Below are 11,570 nucleotides of genomic sequence, written 5' to 3'. Positions count from 1 at the left end.
AAAAAAAAAAAAAGAGTATTTACTGCTTTTCCAGAGGACCCAAGCTCAGTTCCCAGCACTCATATGGTGGCTCATAACCACCTGCAATTCCAGTTTGAGGGGATTCAATTCCGTTTTCTGGCCCCAAAAGGCACCAGACATGTATATAGCACACATACGTTCATGCAAGAAAAACTCTCGTATGAATAACATAAACCTTTTTTTAAAAGCTCTATTTATTTATATTTATGAGCAGTGCCTACGGCAGACAAGGCCATAGACAGAGAAACTAGAATGATGGTTGCTGGGGTTGGAGAAAATGATGTATAATAAGCACCAATGGCTGCCGGGGTTGGAGAAGAAACCGGTGTATCATAAGCACCAAGCTTCAACTGGGGGAGAACAAAGCTTCCGAGGGGGCAGGTCATGATGACTGCATACAGCTATGTGCTTAAAAAAAAAGAGTGAATGAGCCAATGCCACTTCTAATAGAAATGCCAAGAATGGGGCCATGGGCCAGGGAGACAGCATAATGGGTGAAAGGTACTTGTAGTCAAATCTGACTGACTGGCTTCAGTATCTGGGACACACATGGTGGAAGGCAGGAGCCATGGCCTGCAAGGTGCCCTCTAACCTCCATATGTGCTCCACACAACCAAACAAATCCGTGTAATTTTCAAAAGGTTAACATGATCATTTTATGTATATTTTAACATGCTTTTAAAAGATAGCATTGTTGGAGTTGTGATATATATACATATATGTATATAGTATATACGTATATATACACACATATATATGTACATATATCATATCATGTAGATCTTTTTGTTTGTTTTCAAATATTTAAATGTCTTGTGTGGGTGTCTTTCCTGCATATATGTCTTTGCACCAAGAAGGTAAAAAAGGATGTTGTGTATATACCATGTACCTATATATATGTGTGTATATATATGTATATGTATTATGTGTGGGATATATATGGGGTGTGTGGGATATATATTTAACCATGTACATATATATGTGTGTATATATACACACATATATAGTACACATATACATATGCATACTATATATGTACTATGTACATATGTGTACTATATACATATATATATATATATGTATTATGTATGGGATATATATGGAGTGTGTGGGATATATATTTAAAATACTGTTCTAAGCAACTGTGTTTCATTAAATGCACATAAAACAACCATGGGATTATGAGATATCATATGTGGGTGTGTGTTTTGTAGCATTTTCCTAGCATTTATGATTGGAGTATGATTCCTAGAACCACAGGAATAAAAGATAAATACTACACAGAGAAATCCTGTCTCAAAAAAAAAAAAAGATAAATGCAGAGTAGCAAGGCTGGAGAGATGACTCAGTGGTTTAAGAGCACTGGCTGTTCTTGTAATGAAATGGGATTGGAATCCCAGCACCCATATGACAATTCATATCTGCCTGTGACTCCAGTCCCAGGGAACACAACACCTTCTTTTACCTTTTTGGTGCAAAGACATATATACAGGAAAGACACCCACACAAGACATTTAAATATTTGAAAACAAACAAACAAAAAGATCTACATGATATGACAATTCATCATTCATCACTTAACCATGGTACCTATCAACATCTGTGCAATAATGAATGGCTGCTTAAGGAATTCTTCCTTCGTCTTTAAGCTCTTTGTTCTAAAAAACAAGGAGGTATTATTTTTATTCAATTCTTGCCATGCAAGTATGAAGATTGGAGTTTGGATCCTCAGCACCCACATATTTAAACGATTGGGGAGACAGAGACAGAAAGCTCTGTGGGTCTTGCTGGTGGGTCAGTCTAGGCAATTGGTGAGCTCCAGGCTCAGTAAGAGACCCTATCTCAAGAACTAAGGTGGGACCTGCAGTATAGCTCAAATGGGAATGGGACTTACTTGCCTGGCAAGCTTGACTACCTGTGTTTGATCCCAGAAACTATGTAAAAAGACAGAGGGAGAGCTCTCTCCGAGGAAGACACCCACACTGACCTCTGAGCTCTACTTGCACCTTTACTGTATTAGGTTAATGTTCTCTAGAGGAACAGAACCCATAGAGTGAATGCATATTTAGGCGAGGCTTTATTAGCTGGACTTTCACAGTAAGGTCTGTATCCCTCTGAAGACAAACCAGTAGCTATTTAGTGCATGAGGCTGGGTGCCTGAGCAGAGCCCTGGTCTTCAGTCCACATGGGAAGGCTGTAGAAACTGAGTTCTGATGGTAACAAAGGACGGTAGAGACAACTACAAACTCACCTTCAGAAGGTTTCCCTTCCACTCCCAATTGGGCTGGGACCCACATTTAGGCTGAGTCTTCCTATGTCACATAGCCTGATCAAGAGAGGAAAAAATTTTATTCAGGGTACAAACTCAAAATGAGACAACTATAAAAGTCACATATTAAGCAATCAAAATGTTTTCGTGACATAAGAACACATTTATGTTTTGATAGAAATAAAAAGATTTAAAAGAAACTAATTAGAATGTTTTCAGTCTAGTCACAGAGGCTAGCCATTTAACATTCTGCTTAATGTTTATGGCTTAATTTCCTGTACTTGACGCTATAATACTAGATGTCTCTGAGGCCGTAAACGGTAGATAAAAGTCTTTAATGGTACTTCATAAACTGTTAAAATTTGTAACTGCATTACAAAGTGTTTGATATTTATAGTCAATTTACACACTGTATATTTGTTGTTGTACTACTTAACCTTGATAGTTAACAGAATTCAACATCACAAAGCAAAAGTTGATCTATACACAGGCAGAAGGATTCCAAGTTTGTGGCCAGTCTGGGCTACGTGGATAGTCTCTGTCTTCAAAACAACAAACGCTACAGGTTGTATATCTCATCTTCCGCCCCTTTGGAACTCTTTCACTGGAAAGCTAATTTAAATAGCACGCAGGAGTCTGCGTGCACAATCTCAGGATGATAAATTTCACGTTAAGGGTTAACGACAGAGTAACTGAAGCACAGCAGAGGAAGGCAGAAAGGTCAGCTGCCCTGAGAACACGTCTGAACCTGAAAAAACAGTCTGGACGGAGGTGCAACTTAAAAGCACAGGCTAAAGACAGGCTAAGCACAGACTAAGTACAGGCGGGCTGCAAAATGCAAGTTATTCTGTTAGCTGAACAGGCAGGGGAGTCGGGGAGCAGCTTGCCCCTCCCTCAGTGCGCAGGTAACAGAGAGGATTTGTGCCATTTGGTAGCTGGGAGGATTTTGGTGGGGCCTCTGTGAGGACAGGAGAAAGGCTAGGAGCCGGGTAGCAGGGCAGTAGTGAAGGGAGGAAAAATGGCTTGCTGGGTCTGCCTGGTTGCCTTGGCGACGGCGTAGGGGCGGGGAAGCACGTAGCAGTCTGGGGCGTGGGAGTGCGCCGGCCCACTCATGGCCCGCGTTCTCTCTCTCATGCCACGCTCCTCTTCTGCTGCCTCAGCCTTCCCGCTCCTCTCTCCGGTCCCGCCCTCCTCCTCACGCCCCGCCCTCCTTACGCCCCGCCCTTCCCTCACACCCCGCCCCTTTCCCCCCTAGGTTCCTCGCCGCCAACCGTCAGCCTGAGCTAGCGCTCCGCAGCAGCGGGGAGCTCGAGGCCCCGAGGTGGCCGGTCGGGTGCCGCGGTAAGGCAGCCGCGCGGTCCGCGGTCTCGGGCGCAGTGGGAGCCAGCGGGGTCGCGCAGGTGCGGCCGCGGCCCCCGCGGACATGCGGTCGGTCTCTTAGGACTAGGTGTTGTTAGTAGGTATGGGGACGGAGTGCGCCTCGGGGTACAGGGCAGGGTCGTTCTCCTACGGACCTGGATCAACTCCTATTCCTTCTGGAACTCTCCATGGCCTTGTGTTCACACGTGGTAGCTGCCCCATAGCTTTGTTTAGCTGTTTTAGGAGAGTTCTCCAGGGACAGTGGCGGGAAAAGTGGGTCTTTATGTCTGCAGCGTCAGTTGCAGAATGCCTAGGGTCCAACAGGACTGCTCCCTGCTCACTTCTGTTCCAGCCTGGGTCCTGGGAAACCGTGGGGACAGACAGTGGGGTCTGGGGCTGTCACTAGTATTTTGTCCCACACGAGACTGTTTAACGCTGTGTGACTGGAGCTTCTTGATAATCCACTTCAGGTCCTAGACAACAGCCTCCTTTCCCACAACAGAAGTCCCTACTCGAGCTGTCCTAGGTATTGTTCCTATTAAGTGTCAAGTCGGCTTTAAGGTCATGGGAATGCAGAAGACAAGGGATGTGGGCTGTTCCTCTGTGTGTTTTGACTGATAACTACATAAGAAAAAAGATCCAGAGTTTTAAACCTTCCCAGAGGGTGAGTTAGACAGGACTGCTAATGTGTGTATACCTACAGTCTACGGGAGTGGGAAAGCTGAGGCAAAGATCTGAAATGCCCACCTCTGTTCCACATTTATTATTTTTTCAAAGATGTATTTTTATTTTATGTTAATTTAGTGTTTTGCTTGCCTGTGTGTAAGTGCACCTTGTGGCTAGAAGGGGTTGTGGGATCCCCTGGAGCTGGAGTTACAGAAGGTTTTGAGCAGCCATGTAGGTGCTGGGACCTGAACACTGGACCCACTTGCTACAAGGGCAGTGAGTTCTCATCAGGCTTAGCCATCATTCCAGTTCCATATTTTTAAATTTTAATACAGTTACCTATTGATTTTAGTTGAATGTAAAATAGATTTCATGGCACAGTGCTATTTACCCTCAAAATGTATTGGTTAAAGATTTATTTGATGTATATACAGGCCTTTGCTTGCTGTTTTAGTTTTGGGGGTTATGCTATTCTCTATTAGAGTGATCTACTTTAAAACTCTAGAATCTAAAGCTGGTGTGGTGGTACATACTCAGGAGGCAGAGGCAGGCAGATCTCTGTGAGGTCTACATAGAGAGCTCCAGGCCAGCTAGGGCTATGTAGAGAGACCCTGGCTTTAAAAAAAAAAAAAAAAAAACAAGCTGTCTCCAAAGTGCATAGTGTTAACTTTATGGCATAATAAGCAGAATGAATAATGGCCACCTAAAAAATTAGCTCTTAATCTCTGGAGCATGCAAATGTTTTGAGAAAAAGTTTTTGCATATGTGATTTAAATCAAGGATTTGTTTTTAAATTTTAGATTTATTTTTGTGTATGAGTGCTTTGCCTACATGTATGTATGTATGCCATGTTAGTGTCTGATTCTCACAGAGGTCAGAAAAGGACATCAGGTTCCCTGGAACTGTAGTTACTGATGGTGGTATATATACTATCATGTGGATATGGGGAACCCAACTCAGGCCCTCTGCATGAGCACTCATTAGTGCTCTTAACTATGGAACCATCTCTCTAGCCTCAAAGCCAACATCTCGAAAGGGAGGAATTGTGAGCTATCTGTTTGCTCTCAATGTAAACTCACAGGATCATAGAGAAGCAGAAGGAGGTGGGGAAGGAGGTAAGACTACAGAGGCAGAGACTAGAGTAATGTAGCTAAATCTAGGAATGGTGGTGATCAACATAGATACAAAATGGATTTGAGGAGATGTGGAACCTGTCCATATCTTCCTTTCAAGCTCTTGGAGACTGATACTGAACTATCATCTCCAGAACCACAAAGGAAAAAATATTTGTTGTCTCTGGCTGCTATGTTTGTGGCAATTTGTTACAATCTGTATGGACACTGAATATACAGAGCAGTGCACCTAAGTTATACAGACCCCTGCATGAATGAACACTTTAAAACTATAAGCAGTGGGTATAGTACCAGAGTCGCTATATTTTCTTGAATTCTATAATTTTGTTTGTTTGCTTATTTTTCAAGACAGGGTTTCTCTGAGTAGCTTTGCCTGTCCTGGAACTCACTCTGTAGACCAGGCTGGCCTCAAACTCAGAAATCTACCTGCCTCTGCCTCCCAAGTACTGGGATTGAAGGTGTGTGCCATCACAACCCAGCAAATTCTATAAATCTTAAGAGAGCGAATAGGGAGTTCTATAAGGTAGAAGATGGTGGTGTACAATTGGGAGGTAATCTGCTATTTAAGCCAATTTTAAGGCTTCTATTTTTCTTTTTTAAAGGTTTATTTATTTATTATATGTAAGTACACTGTAGCTGTTTTCAGACACACCAGAAGAAGGCATCTGATCTCATTACAAATGGTTGTGAGCCACCGTGTGGTTGCTGGGATTTGGACTCAGGACCTCCAGGAGAGCAGTCAGTGCTCTCAACCACTGAGCCAATTCTCCAGCTCTCACTCTGCCCCACTCACTCCGGCCCCACTTGCTGTAGCTGTCTTCAGACACCCCAGAAGAGAGCATCAGATCTCTTTACAGATGTGGTTGCTGGGATTTGAACTCAGAACCTTTGGAAGAGCAGTCAGTGTTCTTAACCGCTGAACCATCTCTCCAGTCCAAGGCTTCTATTTTTCAATTGATACATCACTGTTCATTTGCTAAAGAGAGCAAAGGAGAAAGTGACACATCACAACAGTGACAAGCATGGCAAGGTAACCTAATAGTGTCTTGACCAACGATTGTCTAATTGGATTTAAGGCCCATTCAACACAAGGGAATTCATAGCTGTTACTGTAAAACCTACTCAGCTCCCTATGATTGGCGAGGTTGTGGACCTGAGGGAGAACCTACCACTTTCCTAACCCAGTATGTTTTCTGTGTTCTAGATGCTTATCCTCACACTCAGATAAGTGTAGCGCACGCCTTTAATCCCAGCACTTGGGAGGCAGAGGCAGGCAGATTTCTGAGTTCGAGGCCAGCCTGGTCTACAGAGTGAGTTCCAGAACATCCAGGGCTACACAAAGAAACCCTGTCTCGAAAAACCAAACCAAACCAAACAAAGTAAAAAAAAAAAAAAAAAGTAGCTCTCACCTTTCATCAAAAAAGCTGCTTTCTGCAGCTCAGACCATTACAAAAAGCCATAGATGGTTGAAATGCAGAGAACAACTGACTGAGGTGTCCATCCCCACTTGACACACCTACAGTACAACCTCTGCACTTAATTAAGGCTCAGGGAATATCCATGAAGAGGGCATGGAAAGATGGAAATAACCAGAGGACCAGGAATCTGTTATAAGATTGTGTCCTCTATATATGATAGAGAAGCTGTATCCATAAAATCTCAAATATATGGTTTTCTAAACGAGACCTACACAATGACAACACTGGTTGGCATGCCAATATGAATGAGAGAAATTTCACAAGGCCCCATCCCTAAATGAAGAGCTACAGGCAATTAATAGCTGTTTGGAGAGGAAGAATCATTGTCTCCAGGGACAAGGCCCCTGAGAGGTTTTCCAATCCCAAATGGTCAGCCAAAACACATGCATATACAAGCAACACCAAGTGGACTCAGTAGGTTCTATGTACATGTGTGTATGTATATGTGTGTATTTGTATCTGCAATGATATTTAGAGAAGATGTCATGAATTTGAGAGGAGTTGGGGGAAAATAGGAGAAGTTGTAGGCAGGGAGAGGGAGCGCTGGAAAGCACTTAAATGTAGTACTCACATTTGAAATTATCAAAAATATAAAAAAAAGAAATGTTAAAAATTAATATAGATATACTTCTTAGCCATTATTAGATTTCTATCAGGTGTCTATTAAAGAAAAGTTGGCTGGGCGGTGGTAGTGCACGCCTTTAATCCCAGTGGTTGGGAGGCAGAGGCAGGTGGATTTCTGAGTTCGAGGCCAGCCTGGTCTGGTCTACAGAGTGAGTTCCAGGACAGCCAGGGCTGCACAGGGTTTTTCAAACCCTGTCTTGAAAAAACCAAAAAAAAAAAAAAAAAAAAAAAAAAAAAAAAAAAAAAAAAAAAGAAAGAAGAAAAGAAAAGTTGGAGACTCCTGGGTATCCAAGGTTATAGTGCTTCCATGGGAAGAGTATAGCAACCTGGTTGACACGAAGGCAATAGGGATGAAGATGTTTTTGTTGTTCCAGGGTTCTGGAAAAAGTAGTGCTCAAGTTTAACTGATCCACTTTTGTGACCCAGGCATCTATTTCCCACTCCCTCTCTTTAGTCCTCCTGAAAACTGCCTTTTGAGGTATAATTCATATATTATATACTTTTACCTATTGTAAGTTTACAGCCCAGCAATTTTCAATAAATTACAGAGTTGTGTAGTCAGCTACACCATTCAGTTTTAGAACATGTTCATCACCCAAGAAAGAGTCCTCCTCCACGTTTTTTTTTGTTTGTTTGTTTTTTGTTTTTTTTTTTTTTTTTTTTTTTTTTTTTTCAAGACAGGGTTTCTCTGTGTAGCCCTGGCTGTCCTAGAACTCACTCTGTAGACCAGGCTAGCCTCGAACTCAGAAATCCGCCTGCCTCTGCCTCCCAAGTGCTGGGATTAAAGGCGTGCGCCACCACCACCCGGCCCATTTAAAGCAGGTCCCTGACCAGCCCAGCACTGGTCCTGGCCCCTTTTGAGCTTTGATCTACTTTAGAGTTAGACTGGACTGCTCTAAGTGCCTCCTAACAGGCCTCACACCCACTCTGAATACTCTCCACACAGCTGCTGAAGGAGCATGTGCCCCTGGTTACAAATCCTTCAATGACAGTAGTTACAGCAAGTCCCAAAGCCCTTGAAGGAGCCCATGTACCTCAACCCTGCCAGCGTCACCAACTTCTCAGGGTATCCAGATGGAACCGGTGAGATACTGTCCTTTAAGCATATGTGCACATAATGTCCATGATCAGGCCTCTCGTCCCACAGTCACACTGAAGCCTCACTAATCTTTTCACTTTTGTATGTGGTATTTTAAGAAATAGCATTCAAATCAAGTACCACCTCAGAAAGGCTTTTCTTCACTGACTGGCTCTAACTAATCCATCTCATGATATGCTGCTGTTCTGCACTGGTTTCTTCATTTTACCAGGATAATCTCTAAAGTCATATCTATTTTAACTGAAAAATTTGAAAATTACACTTTTTTTAAAGTTTCATTTTTATTTTATGTGTGAGTACACTGTAGCTGTACAGATGGCCATGAGCTATCATGTGTGTGGCTGCTGGGAATTGAACTCCGGGACCTCTGCCGGCCCCATCGCTCTGCCCCAATCACGCCAGCCTAATTCACTGTAGCTGTCTTCAGACAAACCAGAAGAGGGCATCAGATCTCATTATGGGTGGTTGTGAGCTACCATGTGATTGCTGGGATCCGAACTCAGGACCTTCAGAAGAGCAGTCAGTGCTGTTCCCCGCTGAGCCATCTCGCCAGCCCGAAAATTATACTTTTGTTTTATTTTCATTAGTGTTTCTCTTTCCCCATTATAAGTTTATAAGGCAGAACCTCTGTTGGTCTTGATCTAAGACAACTCTATCCTGGTAGTAATAGAAACTTTATGTAAACTACCCACATGCCATTAACAATAATTGTTATCAAATGCTTGCTCTCTGTGAGGCTTTGTGCAAAATGTTTCATGTGCATGTGGTGGGTTGAATAGGTTTGGCCCTCATAGATGTGTGTTTGAATTATGTGTTTGAATTCTTGGCCATAGGGAGTGGTACTATTAAGAGGTGTGACCTTGCCGGGCTGTGGTGGCACACGCCTTTAATCCCAGCACTTGGGAGGCAGAGGCAGGTGGATTTCTGAGTTCGAGGCCAGCCTGGTCTACAGAGTGAGTTCCAGGACAGCCAAGGCTACACAGAGAAACCCTGTCTAGAAAAAACCAACAGCCAAGGCTACACAGAGAAACCCTGTCTCGAAAAAAAACAAAAACAAACAAACAAAAAAAAGAGGTATGACCTTATTGGAGGAGGTGTGGCCTTGTTGGAGGAGGTGTGGCCTTGTTGGAGGAGGTGTGGCCTTGTTGGAGGAAGTGCATAACTGTGGGCTTTGAGGCCTCCTATGCTCAAGCTCTTCCCAGTGTGGAATCAGAGTCTCTTCCTGGCTGCTTTCAGATCAAGATGTAGAACTCTTGGCTTCTCCAGCACCATGTCTGCCTGCATGTTGCCATGCTTCCTGCCATGATGATAATAGACTAAACCTCTGAAACTAAGCCAGTCCCACTTAAATGTGTGCCTTTATAAGAGTCTCCTTGGTCATGGTGTCTCTTTGAAGCAATAAAACTCCAAGACAGTACAGGAATTACTTACCTGAAGCTTATCAGTTTAGATATGAGAAGATGAGCAATTAAATTATTCAGAGGCATTTCCTTTCTCTTATTAGCACATCATTTTTCAAGATCATGGGATCAAACATGCTATTGAATCTCTTTCTCTGTACCCTTTAAACTGAAGCCTAAAAGTTGTTGCTAGGGAAGAAAGGAAGAATGAAAAGACCAATACAACTAGAAGACATTAAAAAGCTCAATACTTAGAGCATAGCAAGAGGGACTTACATTAGAGTTCAGTGTCTGACTGAGGAAGAGGAACTTAGGCCAGATGGTGAAGGGCTTTGCCCACTAGTGTTGGAGCAAGATTGGAAAAGGACATTGCTTTTAAGGGAAACAAGGAATACCTTTTAACATATTTTATAGTGGGTCTGGTGAGAGTTCATGAGAGCATTAAGAAGAATCAATTGAACTAAAGTTAGATCGTTCAAGGATTCTTGCCCAGTGACTTACCACATCTAATAGGTCTTTATTGAACTCTATACTGTGTGACAGAGACAGACTCAGCAGAATACACTGATGAGTTGTATGTGTTACCTTAGATAGTTGAAGAATAGTGGAGGGTGCTCCTATCTTGTCTAACTCAGGAAGTGAGGCCATAGCATCAGTAGCTAAGAACTCTGAAGAGCAGGTTTAGTGGGCAGAGGAGAGCAAACTTAAGATAACATAGATGGAATGAAACTGCAAAGACATGTAGAGATGATAAGCACAATGAAAGGCATTAAAATTTATCCAAGACAACTTAACTGGAAGCAGATCCGGCCTCCTTTGCGTTTGCATGTAACCAAAATTAGCCATAAAAAGTGTCTTTTTGTGAATTTTCTGAAGGGAATCATAGGATGTTGGAAATTTTAGAGATGTACTAGTCAAATGCTTTGCCCAGGCAAGGGCATCCAGTGGCCATTGTCATCTCAGCAAGCTCCTCAGCTTGAGCACTGCAGAGAAGCCATGATATGTACACTGGGCCTTGGGTTGCAGAAAGCCTACTACTCACATAACAGGAGAGAGCTGACTCCAGAAAGTTGTCCTCTGACGTCAACACGCAGGCCATGGTACACACATGACACATGTCTCTGCTATCACAAACACACACAAATAGTAAAGAAATAAGCTTGGTATCATACAAGTATTTCAAAACCTTAAATGTTAGACATTTACAAATTGAACTTTTGGGGAACAGTAAATTTTAGTCAATGAAATATATTAATAAGCAAATTTCATTTTTCAGGTGTTAATAGAAGTAACTGAAAATAAGAATATCCAGAAATAAAGGTATCTCTTATTTTACTAATTATCAGTTAACAGTTTTGAAAATGTGAAGCATTGAACTCGATGAGCAGCTAACCTGGAATATCTAAATATAAAAGCAACAAGAGCTTTGTATCTATGACTTTCAGACTGTGTTTAGTGGTGCTCTGTTTTCATGGATGAATCTCATGGACCTGAGAAAGGTTTTGGTAGCTAGGGCCAGAA

At 42.5% G+C, this 11,570-nt stretch overlaps 1 protein-coding gene and 1 long non-coding RNA gene across 29 annotated transcripts in view; one reads left to right on the top strand and one right to left on the bottom strand.

Annotated features, from left to right (window-relative positions):
• Positions 1–195: 195 nt before the first annotated feature.
• LOC116104505 lies at positions 196–3,471 on the bottom strand. Its single transcript, XR_004123931.1, has 3 exons — positions 2,728–3,471; positions 2,273–2,347; positions 196–429 (listed from the first exon to the last, which is right to left on the bottom strand). It is a non-coding gene; the product is annotated as an uncharacterized LOC116104505 (long non-coding RNA).
• Positions 3,356–11,570, top strand: part of Ccdc158 (coiled-coil domain containing 158) — a 69,195-nt gene continuing 60,980 nt past the window's right edge. For 19 of the 28 annotated variants that reach the window (XM_031391045.1, XM_031391041.1, XM_031391032.1 and 16 more), the window contains exons 1-2: positions 3,642–3,750; positions 11,326–11,369. The gene's annotated coding sequence lies outside the window, so the exon portion shown is untranslated. Of the gene's footprint in view, positions 3,751–8,496; positions 8,634–11,325; positions 11,370–11,570 lie in introns of all 28 variants that reach the window. The other 9 variants (XM_031391035.1, XM_031391030.1, XM_031391023.1 and 6 more) reach the window with 5 other exon arrangements.

The sequence above is a fragment of the Mastomys coucha genome, unplaced genomic scaffold (assembly GCF_008632895.1).
Source record: "Mastomys coucha isolate ucsf_1 unplaced genomic scaffold, UCSF_Mcou_1 pScaffold22, whole genome shotgun sequence".
In the NCBI taxonomy this organism is placed as follows: Eukaryota; Metazoa; Chordata; class Mammalia; order Rodentia; family Muridae; genus Mastomys; species Mastomys coucha.
This window is presented reverse-complemented; position numbering and strand designations above follow the sequence as displayed.